The sequence below is a fragment of the Arachis hypogaea genome, chromosome 5, assembly GCF_003086295.3.
Source record: "Arachis hypogaea cultivar Tifrunner chromosome 5, arahy.Tifrunner.gnm2.J5K5, whole genome shotgun sequence".
NCBI lineage: Eukaryota > Viridiplantae > Streptophyta > Magnoliopsida > Fabales > Fabaceae > Arachis > Arachis hypogaea.
This window is the reverse complement of record NC_092040.1, coordinates 44,614,894-44,622,733: the sequence shown is the minus strand read 5'-3', so window position 1 is coordinate 44,622,733 and position 7,840 is coordinate 44,614,894. Positions and strand designations below refer to the sequence as shown.

General features: G+C 34.4%; 1 non-coding gene across 1 annotated transcript; it reads right to left on the bottom strand.

Annotated features, from left to right (window-relative positions):
• Window positions 1–2,671: 2,671 nt before the first annotated feature.
• LOC112804665 (small nucleolar RNA R71) lies at window positions 2,672–2,778 on the bottom strand. The gene has a single exon (XR_003203274.1). It is a non-coding gene; the product is annotated as a small nucleolar RNA R71 (small nucleolar RNA).
• Window positions 2,779–7,840: the final 5,062 nt, after the last annotated feature.

The following is a 7,840-nucleotide window of genomic DNA, read 5'->3' as shown; positions in this document are numbered from 1 at the left end:
AAAGCCTTCCAAAACGTGATCCATGTGACTTTTTAATGAAAGTGGAATAAAATTGATTAAATTAAGCATAAAATAACATATTTTCACAATTGGACATAATTTAGAGAGAAAACACGAAAATATGCTATTTAAGTGAATAAATGTGGATTTTTGTGATGAAATACACTCAATTCAATCCAAAATTTATCCTCAAATGTGGATTCATCAATTTCTCCATACTTAAACAATAGCATGTGCTCATGCTAATCAAAATAAAGGAGAAGGGCTAAAGGGCAAGCAACTTATTTAATGCACTAACTCTGCGCATGCAACTATCCTAAATATGATCTACTTATATTTGCACTAAGGTCTCTACTGAACTTGGTAAAAACAAACAATGGAAATTCAATCAACCCAAGGTAAATCATCAAGGTCAAGGCAAGAGATCAATGCAAAGTGGCCAATGTCCAAAGATTTGATTTGAAATTTTCAAAAACCAATTCCACAACTTGCAAGAGGACATAAGATAAGGGATGAAAACATAGAATTGAGCGATCGAACCCCTCACCGGATATGTATACGCTCTAATCGCTCAGTGTTTAGGGCTTAACCACTCAATCCTCCTTTAATCATGTTTTTCTATGATTTGTGATGCGTGAGCATCTTTCCTATCTTTTTCTAGTGAATTTGCATTTGATTTGTTGAGTTTAATCAATAATTAATTATCTTTTAGCTACTATGGATGTTACTTTGAGTCATGTACAATTCTATTTATTTTAGGTAGCATTTGGCTGGATTTGATAGAGTTTCCATAGAAAAAGAGAAAAAGGCGAATGATGTTGTCAACCCTGACCTCTCTGCACTCAAACCTGAGTAACTCGAGCTACAGAGGTCCAATAGATGTGATTTTAGTAACGTTGGAAAGCTAACTTCCAGAGCTTCTAATGATATATAATAGTCCACACTTCTCTCCCACCGATTCGGCCAAGGCTGCGCCTAACTTAAGATTTCTCAAGTTAGGCGCAAGACAACAACAACAACACTCAACCATAGGCTTGACACTTCAAGTAAGGCGCACAAATTCTCCAAGTAAGGCACAGAATCATTCAAGTGAACTAAAAACCATGCGGCCAAGTTCAACTAAGGCGCAAGGTATCCTTGAGTTAGGCGCAACACATGAGCTTGGATAGCCATTCCTCACTGCACCCTTCAAGTAAGGCGCAATGTCAAGCCAAGTTAGGCGTGCCTTCCTACGAAGCAAGTGGTCCCCATTCATCAGTTGAAAATACGTGGATTATTTAATTAATTCTGAATTAAAACTTTAATTTTTATTTTAAAATAGGAAAAGATATTATTTTAGTTTTAGAAAATAGATTTTAAATTAATTAGGATTAGATATAAAAGAGAAAAGAAACTTCTCTTCTGGGGATGATTCCACCTCATTCAAAATTTACAGTTTACCAGAATCCTAATTTTCACTCTGAACCATGAGTAACTAAACCTCCACTATTAAGGTTAGGAGCTCTATCTATTGTATGGATTAATTCTATTATTTTTCTATTTTAATTCATGTACTGATTTATAATTCAAGAATTGTTTTCATTCTTTATTTTATGAATTTGGATGGAACGGAAGTATGACCCTCATTCTAATTGAGTTCTTGTATAACATGGATAATCTCTTTACTTGAACAACAACTTGAAAACATACTCTCCTTTATTTTTTCTTATTTTTCATTTCCCATTCCCCTGTCCCCTCTTTGGTTTTATTTTTTTTCTTTTGATTTTTTTTAAAACTTACAGCATTCCTCTTTTTTTTATTTTCCTTTTTATTTTTATTTCCTATTATTTTGGTTTTTGTTTTCTTCCATTATTTTTTTTCTATATTCTATTAGTTTTGTTTTATTTTTATCTTTAATTTTTAAAAAAAAAGAAATTTTATCATATATATTTTTTTTAATTTCTGAAATTAAGTTTGGTGTCCCCTAGTTATTTTTATTTTAAATTTTCTATTTATTTTTTTATAATTTTTGAAATTTTTTGACTTTAATTATTTAGTTGTTTTATTTTATTTCTTTTACACAAGTTACCTCACTGGAAATTCTCTGCACTCTGACGTAGAGATTTCCATCTTTTCTTGTTTTCTGTTTGTTTATGAGCAGGAACAGAGATAAGGAACCTCTTTTAGACTTTGATCCTGAATCCGAAAAGACTTTCAAGCAGCGTTTGCAACAAGCAAGATTTTACAAGTCTGCAGAGTCCACTATGGATCATAATAATGCTGCTAATGCCAATGTGACAAATCTAGTTGGGAATGAGCAACCTAAAAGAGTGCTTGGCTCATACACTATTCCTACTGCAGATCTTATAGAAAAAGTATTGTGGTGCCTCCTATAGCTGCAAACAACTTTGAACTGAAGCCACAGGTAGTCACTTTGGTGCAACAAAACTGTCAATATCATGGACTCCCTCAGGAAGATCCCAATCAGTTTATCTCTAATTTTCTGTAAATTTGTGATACTGTGAAAACTAATGGGGGGAATCCTGAGGTGTACAAACTCATGCTCTTCCCATTTACCTTGAAGGACAAAGTAAAGTTGTGGCTAGATTCTCAACCCAATGAGAGTTTGGATACTTGGGATAAGATTGTCACTGGGTTTCGTACTAAATTTTTCCCACCAAAGAAGCTGACTAAGCTTGGGGTGGAGGTTTAGACTTTCAGACAGAAGGATGGTGAGACCCTCTATGAAGCTTGGAAGAGGTACAAGTTGCTGACTAGGCAATGCCCTCCGGACATGTTCTCTAAATGGACCCAACTAGATATCTTTTTTGAAGGCTTGGGTGAAATGTCCAAGATGTGCTTAGATAATTCTGCAGGTGGTTCATTGCACATGAAGAAGACATCGAAAGAAACTATTGAGCTTATTGAGTTGGTTGCTAGCAATCAATATTTATACTCATCTAATAGGAATCTTGTGAACTCTGAGACTCCTCAGAAGAGAGGTGTTTTAGAAGTGGAAGCTGTTGATGCCATTCTTGCTCAGAACAAGCTTTTGACTCAGCAACTAAATCTAATTACTCAACAGTTGAGTGGAATGCAAATTTCAGCTGTCAACACTCAGAATGCACATCAAGAGGTCCCTTATGACATGACAGGTAATTTTATGCAACATAAAAATTATGATTATGCTCAATCTTCTTCTGAACAGGTCAATTACATGGGAAGTGCTCTTAGAAATCCCAATAATGATCCCTATTCTAAGACCTACAATCAAGGGTGGAGAAATCACCCAAATTTTGGGTAGAGAGAGCAACCTCAGAGGCCATAGAATTTTAATAATAATTCTCAGGGTGGTTTTCAAGAGAATAATTTTAATAACCACCAGTTTCAGTCATTTCAGCAAGCAACTTCTCAGCCCCATCAGAATAATGATTTGAAAGCAATATTGACAAGTTTTAGAGAGGAAACCAGAGCATCAATCAAGAACTTGGAGATTCAAATAGGTCAATTAGCCACAAAAGCTAATGAAATTGATCAGAGGACCACTAATAGCCTTCCTGGTAACACAATTCCAAATCCAAGAGAGGAATGCAAGGCTATCACCTTGATAAGTGGACAAGTGGCAAGTACGGAAGTACAAGTTAATGAGGAGACAGTTGAAAAAGAAGCTCCAGAGGAGAAGAAGGAAGAAGTAGAGCACGTCCCTCCAAAGCGTGTGGACAACCCATTCCCAGACTCTCTTGACACTTATCCTACATTACCAAAGGCTCCCGAGTACAAGCCTAAAATGCCATATCCTCAAAGACTTCATAAGGAGACCAAAGACAAGCAGATTTCAAAGTTCTTGGAAGTATTCAAAAAGTTACAAATCAATATTTCTTTTGCTTAGGTTTTGGAGCTGATGAGCGGATAATTTATACGCTTTTGGCATTGTTTTTAGGTAGTTTTTAGTAGGATCTAGCTACTTTGAGGGATGTTTTCATTAGTTTTTATGCAAAATTCATATTTCTGGACTTTACTATGAGTTTGTGTGTTTTTCTATGATTTCAGGTATTTTCTAGCTGAAATTGAGGGACCTGAGCAAAAGCCTAATAGAGGGCTGACAAAGGACTGGTGATGTTGTTGGATTCTAACCTCCCTTCACTCGAAATGGATTTTCTAGAGCTAAAGAACTCCAAATGGCGCGCTCTCAACGGCGTTGGAAAGTAGACATCCATAGATTTCCAGCAATATATAATAGTTTATACTTTGTTCGAGTTTAGATGACGCAAACTGCGTTCAACACCAGTTCCATGCTTCATTCTGGAGTAAAACGCCAGAAACACATCACGAACCAGAGTTAAACGCCAAAAACACGTTATAACTTGGCGTTTAACTCCAAGAGAAGCCTCTGCACGTGTAAAGCTCAAGCTCAGCCCAAGCACACACCAAGTGGGCCCCGAAAGTGGATTTCTACATCAAATACTTATCTCTATAACCCTAGTAGCTAGTTTAGTATAAATAGAACTTTTTACTATTGTATTCAGTGTCTTTTGACCACGTTTTATCTTGAGATTGTTTTTGGATTACCTTATGATCCTTTGATCATGTTTAGGGGGGCTGGCCATTCGGCCATGCCTGGACCACCATCACTTAACGGTGGAGTTTCTACACACCATAGATTAAGGGTGTGGAGCTCTGCTGTATCTCAAGTTTCAATGCAATTACTACTATTTTCTATTCAATTCAGCTTATTCTTATTCTAAGATATTCGTTGCACTTCAACATGATGAATATGATTATCCGTGACACTCATAATCATTCTCACCTATGAACACGTGATTGACAACCACTTCTGTTCTACCTTAGAACGAACGAACATCTCTTGGGTTCCTTAATCAAAATCTTCGTGGTATAAGCTAGAATTATTGGCGGCCATTCTAGAGAATCCGAAAAGTCTAAACCTTGTCTGTGATATTCCGAGTAGGATTTAGGGATTGAATGAATGTGATGATCTTCAAACTCGTGATTGTTGGGCGTGATGAAAAATGCAAAAGAATCAATGAATTCTATTCCGACATGATCGAGAACCAACAGATGATTAGCCGTGCTGTGACAAGAGCATTTGGACCATTTTCACTGAGAGGATGGGATGTAGCCATTGACAACAGTGATGCCCTACATACAGCTTGCCATGGAAAGGAGTATGAAGGATTGAAAGTGAGAAAGCAGTATGTTGCAGAGATTCAACAGGGATAAAGCATCTCCATACACTTATCTGAAGTTCCTGCCAATGATTTACATAAGTATCTTTATCTTATTTTATGCTTTATTTATTATTAATTTTTGAAAACCTTTATAACCTTTTGAATCCGCCTAACTGAGATCTACAAGATGACCATAGCTTGCTTCATACCAACAATCTCCGTGGGGATCGACCCTTACTCACGTAAGGTTTATTACTTGGACGACCCAGTGCACTTGCTGGTTAGTTGTGCGAAGTTGTGACAAAGTGTGATTCACGTTTGAGAGCGCTACTAAGTCTTTGGTGTCATTGTTGATGATCACAATTTCGCCTAGCAAGTTTTTGGCGCCGTTGCCGGGGATTGTTTGAGTTTGGACAACTGACGGTTCATCTTGTTGCTCAGATTAGGTAATTTTCTTTTTATTTTATTTTCAAAAATTTTTCAAAAATCTTTCAAAAAATCTTTACTTCTGTTTTCAAAAAATTATTCTAAATTTTTAAGAATGAACTCTAGTTTTTCATAAAGCATGTTGAAGCTTGGCTGGCTGTAAAGCCATGTCTAACTCAATTGGATTGAGGCTTCCCCTTATCAGTATATGAAGTTAGATGAAGTATCAGCTGTTGTATGTCTGATTTGTATGCTAAAGCTTGGCTGGCCATTGGCCATGTCTAATTCCTGGACCGGAGCTTTAGACTAACATTGCAAAGATTCCTGGAATTCTTATTAAAATTTTGAATTTTTTATTTTATTTTTCCTATATGTTTTCGAAAAAAATTAAAAAAAATCATAAAAATCAAAAATATTTTATGTTTCTTGTTTGAGTCTAGTGTCAATTTTTAAGTTTGGTATCAATTGCATGTTTTTAAAATTTATGCATTTTTCAAAAATTCATGCATGTGTTCTTCATGATCTTCAAGTTGTTCTTGATAAGTCTTCTTGTTTGATCTTCATATTTTCTTGTTTTGTGTCTTTTGTTGTTTTTCATATGCATTTTTGCATTCATAGTGTCTAAGTATTAAAAATTTCTAAGTTTGGTGTCTTGCATGTTTTTCTTTTCTTGAAAATTTTTCAAAAATAAGTCTTGATGTTCATCTTGACATTCATAGTGTTCTTGCATGCATCATGTGTTTTGATTCATAATTTTCATGTTGTGAGTCATTTTTTTGTTTTTCTCTCTCATCATTAAAAATTCCAATCAAAAAAATATCTTTTCCTTTTTTCTCTCATAAATTTCGAAAATTTGAGTTGACTTAGTCAAAAAATTTTTAAAACTTAGCTACTTCTTATAAGTCAAGTCAAATTTTCAATTTTAAAAATCCTATTTTTTCAAAATCTTTTTCAAAAATCAAATCTTTTTCATTTTTTTATTATTTTCGAAAAAAAATTTTAAAATTTATTTTCGAAATCTTTTTCTTATCTTTATTTCAAAATTGAAATTTTACTAACAATTAATGTGATTGATTCAAAAATTTGAAGTTTGTTACTTTCTTGTTAAGAAAGGTTCAATCTTTAAATTCTAGAATCATATCTTTTAGTTTCTTGTTAGTCAAGTAATCAATTTTAAATTTTAAAAATTTAATCTTTTTTAAAATATCTTTTCCAATCATATCTTTTTAAAATATCTTTTTCAAAATCAATTTCAAAATCTTTTCTAACTTCTTATCTTCTCAAAATTGATTTTCAAATCTTTTTCAACTAACTAATTGACCTTTTGTTTATTTCTTATATTTTTCAAAACCACCTGACTACTTTTCCCTCTCTAATTTTTGAAAATTCCTCCCTCTTTTTCAAAATTCTTTTAATTAACTAATTGGTTCAAATTTTGATTTTAATTTTAATTCTTCTCTAAAAAATTTTTGAAAATCACTAACCCTTTTTCAAAATTATTTTTCGAAATTCTCTCCCTCTCATCTTCTTCTATTTATTTATTCATCTACTAACACTTCTCCTCTACTCAAGAATTCGAACCTATCCTCCCCCTTATGTTTGGATTCTTACCTTTTCCTTCTTCTATTCCTTCTTTCTTCTACTAACATAAAGGAATCTCTATACTGTGACATAGAGGATTTCTCTTCCTTTTCTGTTCTCTTCTTTTTCATATGAGCAGGAACAAGGAAAAAGGCATTCTTGTTGAAGCTGATCCTAAACCTGAAAGGACTCTGAAGAGGAAACTAAGAGAAGCTAAATTACAACAAGCTAGAGACAACCTTACTGAAATTTTCGAACAAGAAAAGGATATAGCAGCCGAACCCAACAACAATAATGCAAGGAGGATGCTTGGTGATTATACTACACCTACTTCCAAATTTGATGGAAGAAGCATCTCAATTCCTGCCATTAGAGCAAACAATTTTGAGCTGAAGCCTCAACTAGTTGCTCTAATACAACAGAACTGCAAGTTCCATGGACTTTCATCAGAAGATCCCTATCAGTTTTTAACTGAATTCTTGCAGATCTGTGAGACTGTTAAGACTAATGGAGTAGATCCTGAAGTCTACAAGCTCATGCTTTTCCCTTTTGCTGTAAGAGACAGAGCTAGAACATGGTTGGACTCACAACCTAAGGATAGCCTGGACTCTTGGGATAAGCTTGTCACGGCCTTCTTGGCTAAATTCTTTCCTCCTCAAAAGCTGAGC